Source organism: Poromitra crassiceps (assembly GCF_964638095.1).
Source record: "Poromitra crassiceps genome assembly, chromosome: 1".
Lineage (NCBI taxonomy): Eukaryota > Metazoa > Chordata > Actinopteri > Beryciformes > Melamphaidae > Poromitra > Poromitra crassiceps.
In genome coordinates, this window is record NC_139623.1 from 57,833,617 (window position 1) to 57,850,361 (window position 16,745).

Below are 16,745 nucleotides of genomic sequence, written 5' to 3' on the forward strand. Positions count from 1 at the left end.
GACGGTTGCCCCCCAGAAAACTCCTCTTCCCAATGTAAACGATCTCTGGCCAAGCCAGTTACCTCAGCCTGTCACGGGATCCCTTCCTCCAAGTAGCACGGAGTTGAGAAGCCGGTGCTTTTATGAATGGGTTTCCCTTGGCATGCGTTGATCCAGTGTTGGCGTAGGACGAGCGGTACCAACGCTACTATACACGGACTTTTCAGCACGAGGGTATTTTGAACCAGCGCGGTCACTGTGGGACGGTCTCTGCCTCTTCCCCTGCTTGGTGAGTTGTCGCCATCTTAGGTTAGGCTACGCCATAGTTATGTGTAAGGAGGGGATTGGACGAAAACAGGTGAGGGAGATGTCAACTTGTGATTGGGTGGATAGGAGATGCGTGTCAAGGGGTGTGTGTCTCCATTGAGAAATACGTAGTATCAGAGAGGGGGGGGGGGGGGGGTGAGAGAGAGGAATGAATGGAGTGATGTTTGGAAATGGCAGATCGCCACAGTGTCTGGTGGCTTTCAGCAGCGTTTGTCACAAGCGAGTGTCTACTGCCTGTCTGAGCAGTGAGCAGCCTCCCTCCCTGGCGTGGATGTGTGGATGGGGCTCACTCGTTTCTTGGGTTTGAGAGCTTTGATGAAGCTTTGTGCGATTCTAGGCTTTATGCTGCGTGTTTCAAAGTGTGTTTTCCACCCAGTCTATTTTTGGAACCCCCCACCGTTGTGCGCCCGTGTGCACCAGCGTGAAAGCGTTTTCGCCTACAGTATGAGAATGAGGCTCGTTCGTTTCTGGGTTTTCGGTTGAGCTCAGCGCAATGAAGCTGCCTGCGTGCGATTGTGGGCTTTCTGCCGTGTTTCAAAGTGTGTTTCACCCATAATCTATTATGCAAATTTGCCATCCCCCACCGCCAGCTCCCAGCGCGATAATGCGCGAAAGCGAAAGCGTTTTCGCCAATCCATTTTACAGTATGAGAGAATGGTTTCCTCGCGCGTTCCCCTGCAGTTTTGGCTGGCTTTTTCTAGTCTGGAGAGCACTGTCGCCACCATAGGTGTAGTCCCGGTGTAACGCGTGGGAACGGCGTTCCCATACTTCTCCAAGGGGTGTTTTGTGTGTGTCAGTGTGTGTGTGCATGTCGAGCCAATAAAACGAGTGAAACTTGACAACGTTGTCATTCGTCCTATATTTAAGGTGGGCTGAATTATTCACACAGCATCAACTCGCGGCTTGAAGAAAGAAGGAAACATTCCACCTTAACTATATTTAAGGTGGGCTGAATGATTCACACAGCATCAACTCGTGGCTTGAAGGAAAAGGAAACATTCCACCTTAACTAGCTACAGCGCGGGGCAAACCTCAGTTTAATAAAAGCTATACTGAAACATACTGGCTTTTTCAGCATCAAAATATATTTTTTTCCACCAGTACCTCACTATAACAAGTAAAGATGAAAAAGGCAGCCAAACATCCTTTCATTTTTCGGACCAGCTGCTAAAAAGGTACGTTTACAAGCATGAAGAAACAATGTTAAAAGCGTGTTTCTTTTCAACGCGGTTGAATCAAAAGTTAGCGTTAATCACCCCATTGCAATTTGCATCGCCAGATGCCAGTTGCCTTGTGCAACTTGTGTGATCGCTGGTTGAGAGATTGTTTAGCTGTTTGTGTTGTGCCCATATACGTATTTTAGTTTCAGAGCTGCAAATGTCACGGGCTTCTGCAGTGTTTATAGAGGACACAAGTTAGTCGTGTGTCAGTGACAGTGGTTTGCAGCACTTGAGGAATCCGTGAGTTTGCTCGTTTAATTCGTTGATATAAGCGATTGCCCGCCCCGAAAGATTAATTAATGAATAGGCTGCGTGAACGTTAGCGTGTGTGCGTGCGCGCGCGGGGGGGGGGGGGCTTTGTTGGGACCTGTGCGTGTGCAGGTGTTCCCCATATAGGTGCGTTCCCCCACTTCTCTAGATAGCACTACACCTCTGGTCGCCACTTAGTGGGTCGGTGGAATGGGTTGTACACGTTCGGTGGCTCCCATATTTATATAGGAGACGTGGGGGGCGTTGATCCACGTCCCACCGTCCAATTTTTTTTTTTTTTTTAAGACGAGATATCTCGTCATTGGCAGTCAACCGTTGGATTTTGTAAGACGAGATATCTCGTCAATGGCAGTGAACGTGTTAACATAACTTACACCAATCCAAGGAACTGAATTGAACTGCTTTTACCCATCAACACGAGGACGTGTGAAAGGAGAGGTTCTAACAAGAATGGACTTTACGTGTGGGAGGATCACTTGGTTTCTCTCACTACTGCTTTGTGGCGATGTTCATCCATGGCCAGGTCCAGTAACGCGCCGTATGCGAAAGGGGGGTTAGAAGCAACAGCAGAGCCTTGGACTGTGACAGCTGCCATAAATTGACTCACATCGGCTGCATGGACAATTTCGCCCCAGCCAAGTATGACGAACTGGTAAGACAAAGCAATTCCACGTCATTTGTGTGTACCCCCTGCCACTGGTCTAGTTTACCAACTTGGGATGATACAGCTAGCGATGGCAGTGTTCTGGACTCTGGGCCACGGCAATGTTTATCGAAACCCACTGCTTTAAACAATGACTTGCTATTATATACTCCCTTTAAAAGGAGAGGGTTGCACATTCTCCATCTAAATGCGCAAAGCTTGTTAAGTAAAATTGATTAACTTTGGTACGTTGCTAGAGAAAGCAAAGCTGCTGTTATTGGAGTTACCGAATATTGGTTAGATAGTAGTGTGACTGACTCAGAAATTCAAATAATGAATTATGTCAGTATTCGTAACGATAAGAATAGAGAAGGGGGCGGAGTCTGTATCTTCGTCCGGAGTGATTTAGCCCACAATTTGAGGACAGACCTGCAACAGGAGGAGCTTGAAACAGTTTGGGTGGAGATTCTCCTTCTCAAGTCCAAACCTATCCTCATCGGCATTTGTTATCGTCCACCAAGGCAAAACATTTTTTTATTAATTATTAGAACAATGTTGTGTAGCCTGTGATAATTTCATGGAAACTGAGAATATTTTAATTGGAGACTTTAATACAAATGTGGACACTCTAAAGGCTAAAAATAAGATCAGTGGATTAGCTAAACTCTTGATGGGTTTCTGCAGGGTGTTTAACTTTACACAATAGACCCCTCTCACGGGGGCCATTTTGTGTTGAAAAGGCAGGGTAAACACAGGTGCAAGCAAAACACTAATGAGGGTTTCAAAATTCCATGATTGGAATTTGGAAACCCTCATTAGTGTTTTGCTTGAACCTGTGTTTATTCTGCCTTTTCGACACAAAATGGCCCCCGTGAAAAGGGTCTATTGATCAAGGATTATACCAGAGTTACTGATAAAAGCAAAACCATAATTGACTTAAACATCACTTCAGATGAAGACAACATTTCACAATCAGGGGTCATAAATATTGGTCTGAGTGACCATATGATGACTTTCTGTACAAGAAAGATCACCCGGCCCCATGTGAATCACCATCACACTGTTAAATTAAGGTCCATGAAGAACTACTCGAAGGATGAACTTCAGAGCAGGCTTAGGGAGGTAGTGGATAACTGCAGTGATGTCAATATAGCCTGGCATAAATTTAAATCCTTGTTTCTCAATATTTTGGATAACATTGCTCCTTTAAAAGAAGCATGCATGAAACAACATTCTGAAGCTTGGTTTGATGAACAGCATAAAAAAGCTGCGATCAAATTCTTCGAGATTTAAAAAAACAAAAATCAAACAATGAATCCCAATTAGCTGAATACAAGAAAGCTAGAAATGCTACACAAAGACTGATTGAAACCTCTAAACAGTATTTCTTTAAAGACAAAATTGAAGCTGACAAAAATTCACAGAAGAAGCTCTGGCACTTAAAAAGAACCTTGGCTCTTCCCAAAAAATTAAGTCAGCATGTAACAATATTGGTCTCTCAATCAACAACTTAATTACTTTTGATAAGGTAGAGGTGGCAAGGACTTTCAATGATTTCTTTGTTAATGTTTCATCAGACCTGGTAAATACAATCCCTACAGGCAAAGGCCGTTTCGGCATCCAACAAGTGCATTTTTATGAAAAAAAAGGTGTCATCAGTGATGCTTTTGGTTTATCTACAGTGAGGGAGAGTGACATCTGTAAAATTCCGCAAAGCCTAAATCCACGTAAAGCATAGCACTGATAACTTACCTGCCAGATTTATAAATGATGCAGCCGAGATTGTTGCATGTCCCCTCACTCACATAATAAACCTATCACTTCAACAAGGGATAATTCCTAACAACCTTAAACTACCAAGGTTCTCGAACGCGTGGTTCATGATCAATTATACATGTACTTGCATGATGCTAATTTATTTAATACTTTTCAATCTGGTTTCCGAAGGTCTATTTTCTACTGACACTTGTCTTTTTTTTTGTCTGATCATATACGTATGGAAATGGACAAAGGAAATGTAACACGTATGATCTTGTTGGACCTTCACAAAAGGAGTTAAAAAAAAGAAAACAAAAAAAAGGCGTTCGATACTGTGAACCGTACAATTTTAATTAAGAAATTGAAGGTTTTGGGATTGAACAGATCTTAACTGGTTTACTTCCTATTTATCAGGCAGGAAACCGCTTGTAACTATTTCTGGTGTCTCCTCCAACATTGAATCAATAACATGCGGCATGCCTCAAGGTTCGATTGTCGGGCCTTTGCTCTTTTTAATTTATATAAATGACATGGAGATGTCAGTAAATTGTAATTTATTACTGTACGCTGATGACTCCGCATTGATGGTGTCCGGCAAAGATCTTGTGCAAATTGAACAACAGCTAAGTCATCAACTCCAGTCGGTCAGCGAATGGCTAGTTGATAATAAGCTTTCGCTTCATCTGGGAAAAACGTAATCTATTTTATTTGGCTCAAAGCACAAACTTAAATCATAGCAACAAAACTTAAATTTGCTCTAAAAAATCTGTGAAATATCTTGGTGCCGATCTGGATCAATCCCTGGATGGTGAGGTCATGGCCAGGAGGATACTGGGGAAGGTCTACTCCCGTTTAAAGTTTCTTTATGGGAAGTCCAAGTTTTTAGTCCAAACACACTCCTTGCTAGCAGAGCTCGCAAAAGTAGTGAGCACACTCACCAATAAGAATAAATATTCAGGTGCATGGCACAAAAGTAACAGTTAAAACAACAAGGAACGCCAGCACGCAGTGAATGTCCTTTCAAGGTTTTATTACGGATATTATTTATGACGGAATAAAACCTTGAAAGGACATTCACTGCGCGCTGGCGTTCCTTGTTGTTTTAAAAGTCCAAGTTTCTAGACATGAAAACGAGGAAGCTGTGGCCTCTGCACTGATTCAATGTCCATATTATGGCAACCATGTTAGGGCATCCTCCTTCCTACCTCAGAGTATTGACTATCATTCCTCAGACTTGGCGTTGTCAGCTCTTCTGTATCACAGTAAACTGCATCGCGTGTGCTCTGAAACGCCTTCAGTCCACACACGAAAACGCTGTCATTCGTCCTGCAATACATGCCTCAGTTATCACAGTTTGTAGCTATAGTTCTGCTGGTCTATTTTCATTCAAACATTAAACTAGATGTTCCTGTTAGTGTTACTATGTTAATTCTGTTGAGTCTCATAGTTTGATTACTACTAATCTATATTGTAAAAAAAACTAACTTTATCACGCTTTTATTTTGAAGGCAAAATCACTCATCCGGAAGTGAAACTAAAAAAAATGTTGCTCAATTCACGGAGGCGTTCTTGCGGTTTCCCCATCACACACGGAAGAACAACACGGAAGAACAAACAAAAACAACGAATGACAGCGTTTTCGTGTGAGGCGTGAGGAGTGATGACTGACAGAGGGTTTGAGTGATAACTGAGGCATGTATTGCAGGACGAATGACAGCGTTTTCGTGTGAGGACTGAAGGCGTTTCAGAGCACACGCGATGCAATTTACTGTGATACACAAGAGCTGACAACGCTTAGTCGTGAGGAATGATAGCCAATACTCTGAGGTATGAGGATGCCCTAAAATCAGGCGCGGACTGCATAATCGGGCACGTCGGGCAAATGCCCGGTGGCCTGGCCTGAAAAAAAAAAAAAAAAAAAAATTGGTGCCTGCAGTCAGGCCACTCACTGAACAGCAAGCCAGGCGCCGCCTACTGGTTTACTAGTGGTTTTATTACTTTATTCAGGGTTAAAGTGGGTGCATCTCATTGTAAAATTGGACTCGGCCCAAATTGGGTTTCAAACGGCCCAAATTGGGCTTCAAACGGCCCAAATCTGGCTTCAAACGACCCAAATTGGGCTTCAAACGGCCCAAATCTGGCTTCAAATGGCCCAAATTTTTCGCCGCCGCCCTTCGGACGCCGGCACGCGCATCGGCCCATATTTGCCTGGCCTGCTTGGTATCTAATGCCCGGCCTGAATTATGATCCCAGTCCGCCCCTGCTAAAATGGTTGCCGTACACTATGCTTGTATATTATGCTTGTTCTTTTTGGTACTCTGGTTTAACCAAATGTACAAAATCCAAACTGCAAATCTCTCAAAACAAGCTGCTCAGATTTATTCTTAATCTACATCTTGCCTCTGTGCACTTTAAGATCCTTGGCTGGCTGCCTATAAAAGAGCGAGTTCACCAACTCAAATTAAACCATGTCTATAAGAGCACTTAATGACAAGTACCTCTCGGACATGTTTCAAATAAAAATCTGGAGGTACGATACTCGCTCTAGCCAACTCTCACTGGACATTCCTCGTTATGGAGGATATGGCCAAAATTCATTTAGGATTTCTGGTGCCCTACTGTGGAATGCTCTGCCTGCTTGCATATCCCGTGGTCCCCTCTCTTTTTGCCGACCGCTTCTCATTTAGGTCAGTAGGCGTTAACAAAGTCCACAGGGCTTTATCAAAATTAAATGTAAAGAAATCGAAGGGCGAGGACGATATTGCCCCTTTTTTTCCTACGTCTCAGTGCACAATTGATTGCCCCCCCGATCGCCAACATATTTAATTGAACATTCATCTCAGGTGAAATTCCCTCCGTTTGGAAAACTGCTCAGGTCAACCCGAGCATTCTAGACAATTACCGTCCCATTTCTAGATCATGTTGTTTAGCTAAGGTCCTCGAAACCTTAGCAAACAAACAACTTTGGAACTTCTTAGACACATACAACATTCTTCAGTCACATCAATCCGGGTTTAGACCCAGACACAGCACCATCACCACCACCTCTCTTGTCGTAAATAATAATATTATTTAACTTTATTATTTACTTTATTAAACTTTATATTATTTATTATTATTATTTCATTTCTAAACTGCCTTGATACCCGTCAACATTGCGCAGCCCTCTTTATTGATCTTTCAAAGGCGTTTGATACTGTGGATCACAATATCCTGCTTAATAAAATGTCCTCCATCGGATTAGACGACCACTCAATCAAATGCTTTAACAATTACCTCTCAGGGAGAAAACACAAAAAATCTATCGTCATCGACAACATGAGATCCAGCTCTCTATCTGTTGGTATGGGGGTCCCCCAAGGATCCATTTTTGGACCAACATTATTTACTCTTTACATAAATAAATAAAAATTCCCAGACAAAAATTGTAACGTACATTTTTACGATTCTATATTGTATCGGGGACCAGGCACGTGCACACATAGACATGAAAGGGGGCTTGAGCCCCTGCCTTTTTTTCAGTCTGTAAAAAGTGCCCTTTTTTTTTTTTTTTTTTATTATAATACATTTTTCATTTTCATTCCAACAACACATGAACAAAACAAACAGCTCAGACACATGAAAAAATTAAATAAGAAGTGCCCTTTCCTGACCATGAATGCATTTCTAATGGTGCTTTGTATGGAAATTGCCCTTTCCATGCCGTCACTGAAGGCAGCATTCAAAGAGAAATGCCTTTTCCGAGCTCTCTTGGCCTTGAATGCACCATTTGTAATAGGCCTCTGCATGGAGCAGTGTTTTTCTAAACTGCCCCTGAAGGCACCAACCCAAAAATGAACCCAAAAATGAATGAATAAATAAATACATAAATAAATAAACCACCCAATAAATAAATAACCAAAATATAGGGAACAAATGCAGAATTGTTGCTCTTGAAAATATTTTTTACTTTACACTATTGGAAAGGGATGTTGTGTTGTTGAATCAGCAAAAAATAAAAAAAATTCTAATACACCTTATCTAAATCTTCTGTCTTGCTTTTTAGAATTATGGTTAAAATGCATGGTATATTACAAGCCTCACTCAGTATCGTTCAATGTTTCTGCCTGTGTTGCTATCTGTTGTAGTACAACAACCTAAAGGGAGAAAAGGAGCAAATAAATATTGATGCTTAAATGATTTCACAACAGTATTGCAACAGCATGCAACTTTTATATACTAATATTATTCAGTTATGGAGTTATTTTTCCGTGACAAGTCTCATCCTAAAATGAGATATTCCTCTAAATCTGGTTAAAATCGGAATATTTCAAATGAGTTATACCCCTAAATTGGCCTTCAAATTGCCTCAAATTTCCGCCGCCGCCCTCCGGACGCCGGCTGTAGTGCCCTTTTATGAATTTGAGCCCCTGCCCCTCTAATGTTCTGTGCACGTGCCTGTCGGGGACACCTCTGTCTGCACAGGGTGCTGCAGGTGTGCAGACTGCCTTCAATATTCTTCAGGGGTCCCTGTTTGCCCTTAAATTAGTCCTAAACTCAAACAAAACCAAATGGACGTTATTTTCAAGGTCCCCATCTGTCACCGACAGATAGTCACGTTACAAAACGAGCCAATTGAACTTGTTACCTCATATAAATATCTTGGTATTTGGCTGGTCACCAAACTGTCGTTCACTGTACATATGGAACATCTTGTAAAGAAACTAAGGAGGAAAATCGGTTTCTTGTACAGAAACAAATCCTGTTTTTCATTCTGTTCTAGAAAATCAATTGTTCAATCTTTACTATGATCTGTCTTGGATTATGGAGATGTTGTGTATATGTACTGTATGCCTCATCCACTGTTCTGAAGACGATTGACGTTGTGTATCACAGCACCCTGCGCTTCATAACGGGTTGCATTCTGTATGAAAAAGTGAGTTGGCCCTCTCTGTCAGCTAGAAGAGAGCAGCATTCCCTCTTATTTATTTACAAATCTCTGATTGGACAACTTCCAATGTATCTGTCTTCTCTTCTTACTCACTTACTAGTTAATGTACACGTTCACGGTCTCATCAGGTTGTGTATCCCACGTGTGAAGACCAAACAAGGAAAGACTGCTTTTTCGTTTTATGCACCTAACAAATGGAATAAGCTCCAGGACGGTTCCATGTCGCTGTTCCGACCTCTCGCTGTTCCGACCTCCCCTCTCCCAGCCCCCATGCCTAAACCTAACCTCCCCCAGACCCTAATCCAAAACCTAACCTCTCCCAGACTCCCACCCCCCACGCCTAAACCTAAGGTCGGCATTGCGAGTGGTCGGCATAGCGGGTGGACACCCTCCAGGACACCCTAAAGCTGGAACAATTAATCTCTCTGGACTCGTTTAAGTTACTCCTTGAGAGTACCCTACATGAGGAGTGCACATGTTTTAGTTAACTGTTTATTCTTCTGTTCTATTCACTCTTAACCTATCTGTCTGTAAACCCCTGTATATGTTTTTTTGTAACAGGGCACTCTTGAAAATGAGCTCCCTTGGCGGAGCTGATTAACATGCCTTTAGCCTTTTTGAGTTTAACCAATCCACGCGCTACCACACTGGACTCACGAGGAATCAACACGGTTACACACATATATATATATGAGTAGTTGAAGGAGAGTCACCGCCGGACTCATCATGCCCCTCTCTGGTTGACATACTGTACTTTAGGGAGGCCGATAGCAAAGAGGAGGAAGAAGAGCAAGATGAGACCATTGAGGCTGACTTGAATGATGATGAAGAGGACTATTAGAACTAAAGCTTCCTCTACTAGAGCACTTCTCTTTTGGAAATTGCTCAGAAACAACAAGGTCATACATTTTCTATGAATGCCCCAGGTCTCTAGTTTGTGTTTGCAAAGGTTCATGAGGCTATGAATATTGATTTATTGTTTGATTGTTTGATTGATTTATGTGTCATGTACTCTAGGTGGCCAACCCCCATGGGTTTACAAGACACAACAATAAAACAGAACAATAAACAACACAACAATGATACATTTAGAATTAGGGTTGTCACGATACCAAAATTATGACTTCGATACCGATACCTGCCTAAATATTGCGATACTCGATACTTAAACGATACCACGGCAAAAAGCTAAAACAACAGGAAAAGTCGTGTAATAATGGACGACAGAAGAACATGGGAGTTAAAATTCATGTTTTGAGTCTTCATCATACTTTATGTGGTGTTCAAAGATAGCTGGGGAAGGCTGCCTCAACTGATTCTGCTGGCATCTCATTTGACTCAATAGAAAATGAGGAAATGTGTTCAGTAGAGCGCAGAATAGAATAATGTCTGTTCAGTCTACTTTAGTGTAATCTGAGTTTGAGCTTCATCATTAAGTGCCAGATTTACAGTTAATCTCATGTATCTTTATTTATTTCCACAATAAAATGTATGTGGTAGCCTATGTGGTGTCAAGTGTTTTCTTGTTTGTTCATACATGTAGGCTAGGTGAGTTTTTGACAATTAGTATAACATTAATCATGGATTATTCTAAATAAATAAATAATTTTCAGTGTTATTAAAGCTTTTACATGGTAATATGCAGTAATCTGATGTTCCTTATACTTAGTGTATGTGATTTATTTGACAGTTAACGTTATACAGTTTGCAACCTCATATCACTCTTAAACACCGTCATATAGCCTACGCCCTTGGCAGAGGTTAGGCGCATTGCCTTTAATTGCCTCGTCAAACGAACTGAAAAACGTTTGCTTGTCACAAAATAAATCACACTCGCTTGACTTGACGTTATCACATTCGCTAAACTGTGACACTTTGTACTAGTCGGATCGTCTGTTGGAGAGATGCTTTGGCAAGTCAAGTGGACGTGTTGTCTCCCTTTTGCCTGTGTAAACATTGTTTTACAGACGGACAGCTTTGATGTCCGTGCATGCTTCGGCATAGCCGTTGTAATCTGACTGTATGGTTGTAATATTAAGTGCTGACTCCGCCCGTGTGGGCCAGATTCAACATACGCTGTTAGAAATGACAAGCAAACCCTATCCTGCTGCTCTCAGGTAGGATAGAGGCTGCAGTGAAGGCGAAGCGCTGTGTGTGTCAGACAGGCAGAGCGAACGAGAGAGAGAGAGAGAGAGAGAGAGAGGGAGAAAAGCCAGCAGGCAAAATCCGTAGAGATTCAACACATTAACGTTGCTTCCCATGGTCAGAAAAAGTCGCCAGATTTGTCGCTAGTTGCCTTTGAGAAATAAAGTCGCCACGTGGGTCTGAAAAGTAGCTAAATATATCGACAAAGTCGCCAAGTTGGCAACACTGCATGTCCACCCGATCGGCTGAACAGAGGACTGGAGAGTGGAGTGTCAGTGAGACAGGGGAGGGCGGACTTGGCACGCCCACAGGGAGTTGAAACAGACAGAGCAAAGCTGCAGCACACAGACTCCGGTGGAGAAACAGACGGTGGCACATGGATGCAACGCAACTCATGTCATTTTTAAAAGTACCGGTACTAAATTAACGTGGTATAGTATCCTTTTTAACGTCAGGGTATCGCGGTACTGTTGTAGTACCGGTATACCGTGCAACCCTATTTAGAATAAAGTCATAAGACAGCAATGGGCCGGACAGCAATATAAAAATCAATACATCAATTTCTAAATAGAAGGTTCTTTGTTTGTCTTTGTTCCCATGCTTGACAGATACAATTTGCAATGAGGAAGATTCCCTTCCTGAAACATAGCTCAAGTTTAGTTTAATATCGATAGGTTATTGCTTTTCATACCGTAAGATTTCAGAAAAGTGTCTCACTACAATGAAATGTACTCTGGGGACTAAGATCACATATGAATAGCCTATAATTGCACTCATTGGATCCACAAGAGTCTCAGCTGTCCAGTCATACCCAATTTATGAAGTTATGAAATTGGGGCGGCTTTAGCTCAGGAGGTAGAGCGGGTCGGCCAATGACGCCGGTTGGCGGTTCGATCCCCGCTCTCTCCCAGCTGCTGTCGCTGTGTCCCTGGGCAAGACACTTAACCCTCCTTGCTCCCAATGGTGTGTAGGCACCCTGCATGGCAGCCTGCCGCCATCGGTGTATGAATGGGTGAATGTAGACTATCTACTGATTGTAAAGCGCTTTGGATAAAAGCGCTATATAAATGCAGGCCATTTACCATTTACCATTTACCCCAGTTTGCAGAAATAGTAAAATACACCATTTTTGCAATAGGCAGAAATGACACTTTTCTAGTACTACTACTAATGCAAAACACTGCACGGTTCTTGCCCAAGACTGAATGACATGCATAAATCTGGCATGTCCATACAGGGGAGGCTTGTGGGTACCCATGTAATCCATTTTCATTCAGATATATTGAGGTGACAGGTCAAGGGACCATTTGGAAAATGGTCATGGTCGTTTTTTCCATGCCAAAATGTAGCCTAACTTTGAAGTATTTAGTTATTTAGTCCCCTTGCCGACAAGCTAGCATGACAATCCTGATCCCATTGGAAACCTTAGGTTGTCTAGTTTCAAATAAAAGCCCTACCTTTGCCCTAGCTCAAAATTTGAGCGCGCCACAGTCTCTGAAACACAGCGTTCCTGCCAGCAAGTCTGATAATAATACAACATTGAAAAAAACACATTTTGGACAGTTTTTTTCTTGGGATCATCAAAATCTTTATTTTAGAAGTCGTATGGATGCCAAAAATCCAGATTAGAAAAGAAAATAAGGGGCGTGCGCGTTGACCCCTCATTCGTGCCCTACTATATCGGCTGCGAGCCGCCAACTAAAGCTTCTAGAGGCTAAAATTCTCGCGAGCCGCGCAACGAGGAACTAGGCTCTAAAGCAGGGATACTCAACTTGCTTTGCCCGGGGGCCACTTTCGTGAAATAATAGAAGGCCAGGGGCCAATTAATAAACAAACAATATACAAACTAACAATTGAAAAACGTTCAAAGAATAATTTAGAATAACTAAACTAAAACTAAGAACGAAAAACAACTACCAAAACTGCCAGGTTAAACTAAAACAATAAAGCCTGGCACCTATTGTGCCAGGGCCTAATAAAGAAAAGAAATGGGCAACAAAGTAACAAACCAACTGCAGGTGCTGCTGGGCTGGATTCAGGATGTAGACTACCGTGTCCCAGCAGCAAGCCAGCTTAAATACCTGCAGGCCCAGCAATCAGCCGATTGTCTGCAGGTGTTCAGCCTGAGGTATGGGGAGCAGAGGAGATCAATTAAGCAGCTTCACACACAGTATGTAAACACATGAATGTATAACATGATACATACCGTGTGTGAAGTTGATCATGCACCATCCATGGCCACACGCAACACCCCCCCACCCTATAATGATGAATACCGGGAGTGCAACGTGAGGTCATTCAGTCGTCAGAAAAAGAGCGCGACAAAGTGTCGGCCAGGACATTATCTTTTCCACGGACATGTCTCACTTCCAAATTGAAGGCCTGAAAGAAAAGAGACCACCGTCTCCAATTCGAAGTCCGCATTTCAAAGAAACACCTACATATTTTTGTTATTTAGAGCAAAGCAATTATTCATAGTGTGACCACTTTTCCTGCAATAATTGCAAAAGGGCTTTAATCTAACAACCTCACCACCAGACTTTTCCTCCGTTTCAACACTTGACTTGGATGGAGTAAAACTCTTGACCGGGACACTATTCTCCGAATTGGAGTGGAAATTGCGCCAGGATGAGGAATGAGTAACAGCCAGCCGTCAATATGCCACACTGTGTCCAGCCGTGAATATGCCACACTGTGTCCAGCCGTGAATATGCCACACTAATGAACATTTGGACACTTATTCAGCGGGTATCTTGCATGTCGCGTTCAGGTGCACTGTAAAAAAAAATATATATATATATATATATATATATATATATATATATATATATATATATATATATATATATATATATATATTGCTATTCCATCGCAGGCCACACAGGGGGCGCCCGTGGGCCGCATGTGGCCCGCGGGCCGCAAGTTGAGTATCACTGCTCTAAAGCATTGGCCCTTACGGTGTAACACAGTTCAGTTCTTTCTGCCTTGGGCTGGGAGTAGCAACTACACAAAGGACAGGCAGTTATTGAGAGAGAAGTTTTACTTCCTGTAGTGAGTCTCATATTTCCTTATTTGAATTAGAAAAGGAAACATGAATAAAAAGTAAGCCACTGTATCACTTGCTGTATTCAATGTCACAAATAGAATCTCCACAGGTTTTGATACAGGTGTTACAGCGATGTTAGAAAGGTGTGTCTCTTCCTGTTTCAGGGGGAGTTAAGGCTCATTTATACTCCATTTTCATACGAAAGTAAATGTGTCCGTTTCAAACGGTCTTAACGGTGTAATCGTCACTGCCCACATACTTTCATGTGTCTTTCACGTTGGTATCATGTTAAGCAATACATTCACCAGTGGGCAGTAGAGAGTCAAATGTATGAGTGTGTGTGTGGTTTTGCTCCGTTTCATGCGTATCCGTAAGTTTTCAGAGGATGGACAGAAAACGCACGAAATGAACGCAGAGTACAGACAGAAGGCTCTGTCCATCTCCGTCTTTAACGTAGAGTATAATTGGGCCTTTAAAGAGATGTAACAGTAACAGTCACACTGAATGTAAGTCATTACATCATTTAGTAGACACTTTTATCCAAAGCGACTTACATGTTTGGTCCAACACAGTCCAAAGTGCACAGTGAGATGTGAGTGCCCATCGTTTTTTGTCTGAGGAAACATCTGGGGTCTGTGGAAGAGGTTACAGAGGTGGACAGGATGACAGCCACACTGTGTGTGTGTGTGTGTGTGTGTGTGTGTGTGTATGAAGGTCCATACGTCTCAATAAACATGCGCAGCTACGACTGAACGTGTCACACAACGCTTGACGTGTCATGTAGTTTCCCCATTGACTTGTAATGGTCATGCGTGTATGCGTGCGCTTACGCGCTCTGGCTGCGCAACCCGCGTACATCATTACGCGTAAATGTACGCGTAATGATGTACGCGGGGTGCGCAGCCAGAGCGCGTAAGCGCACGCATGAAGATAATAGAACAATTTTGTCACGCGGGCACATGCACGCGGACTATGATGTTCGCAAACTACATCACGCGTAACAACAAGCTGCGTAGCACAGCTACTTCCAGCGTGTACACGTGTGACCAGTGTTGGAGAAATTTTGTTAGGCGTTCACACACACACGCATTGGTAGTTTTGAGTGTTACACAACCGGAAGTGTATCTGCATCGTGCACAACACTGCGCGTACATGAACGCGTCGTGTAGTTCTGTTCTGTTTTATTCTATCTCTTTCTATGTTACATTTTCATCAAGTAGACGGTGCCAGTGACCAAACCAACCAGTTGATCAAGCATGTCGCTTAGGCGTGATTTCTAACCCCACATAGGATAAGCAATAACCACGCCCTGTGGCGCCGGGATTGGCCAGGAGCAGCACTGGAGGGCACGCAGCCCAGCGATTTCATGAACCAACTGAATAGCTCTTGAGAACGGACAGCGATTTCGAGAGCGGACATTGAGAGCGGACATTGAAATTAATTATGGTCACCTACCTTCCTTAGCATAGTAATAATAATAAGCATAATAATTCTACACAATGTACACAATCTACAAAAACATGCAATAATATAAACGGTGTTGTGTTCACGTTCATAGCTCATATAATATAATGTATCATATCGTTAATTTCAAGCTCAATTCTTACCCAGAGAAAAGGTACAGCACTGAAAATGTAACAAGCAAAAGTTTTTTAAACATCTTTATTTTAAAAGATGAAAAACCCCAGGTGCTATGTGGGGTTAGAAATCACGCGTCGCTTCGAGGAGCTGTCCTGCTTCTGAAACAGAGCAGCGTCACAATCACATAGCCTGCTATAATGTTTATTAATGTTCCAGATGTATTTTATTTTATTGACAGTATTTCATTGTTAATATGAGCTGCTGCAAGTGTTAATGCTCTGCTGTTCCTTAACAGCAACATGTGAAGTTGTTATTTTTTATTTTGTAGCCTATAAAAGCCTGCTGCTCTCTGTTTTTGTTAACTTGATTCCTCATTCATAGGCTATATTTTTATTTTATTTATTTATTTATTTGTTTTATTGCCTAAACATTTCAGAGGCCATTTAAAAAACGTTATGCTACATGCTGAAAGATCGCCTGGTTTTTTATTTTGTGTTTTGTAGCTATAGCCTATTATATGGTAACACTTTACAATAACGTACACAAATACTATAGTAGTTACTAGTAAACTAACCATTAACTAATAGCCAGTTAATGAGTAGCTAATGAAAAATTTGGCATTAGTCAATCACTAGTTAATCATAGTTAATGAGTAGGTAGTCATTAGTTAATGATTAGTATCTATTTTCCTGAAGTATTATTGCCTGAACATTTCTGAGCCATGATTAAAATGATCTGTTTATGAATTGCGTGGTTTTGTGTGCAGTGTGATCAAAGAATAGACCTAGAATGAGTGTGTTTACTGTCATGCACACAATAAACTGATAATGAGAATTACTGAACTCA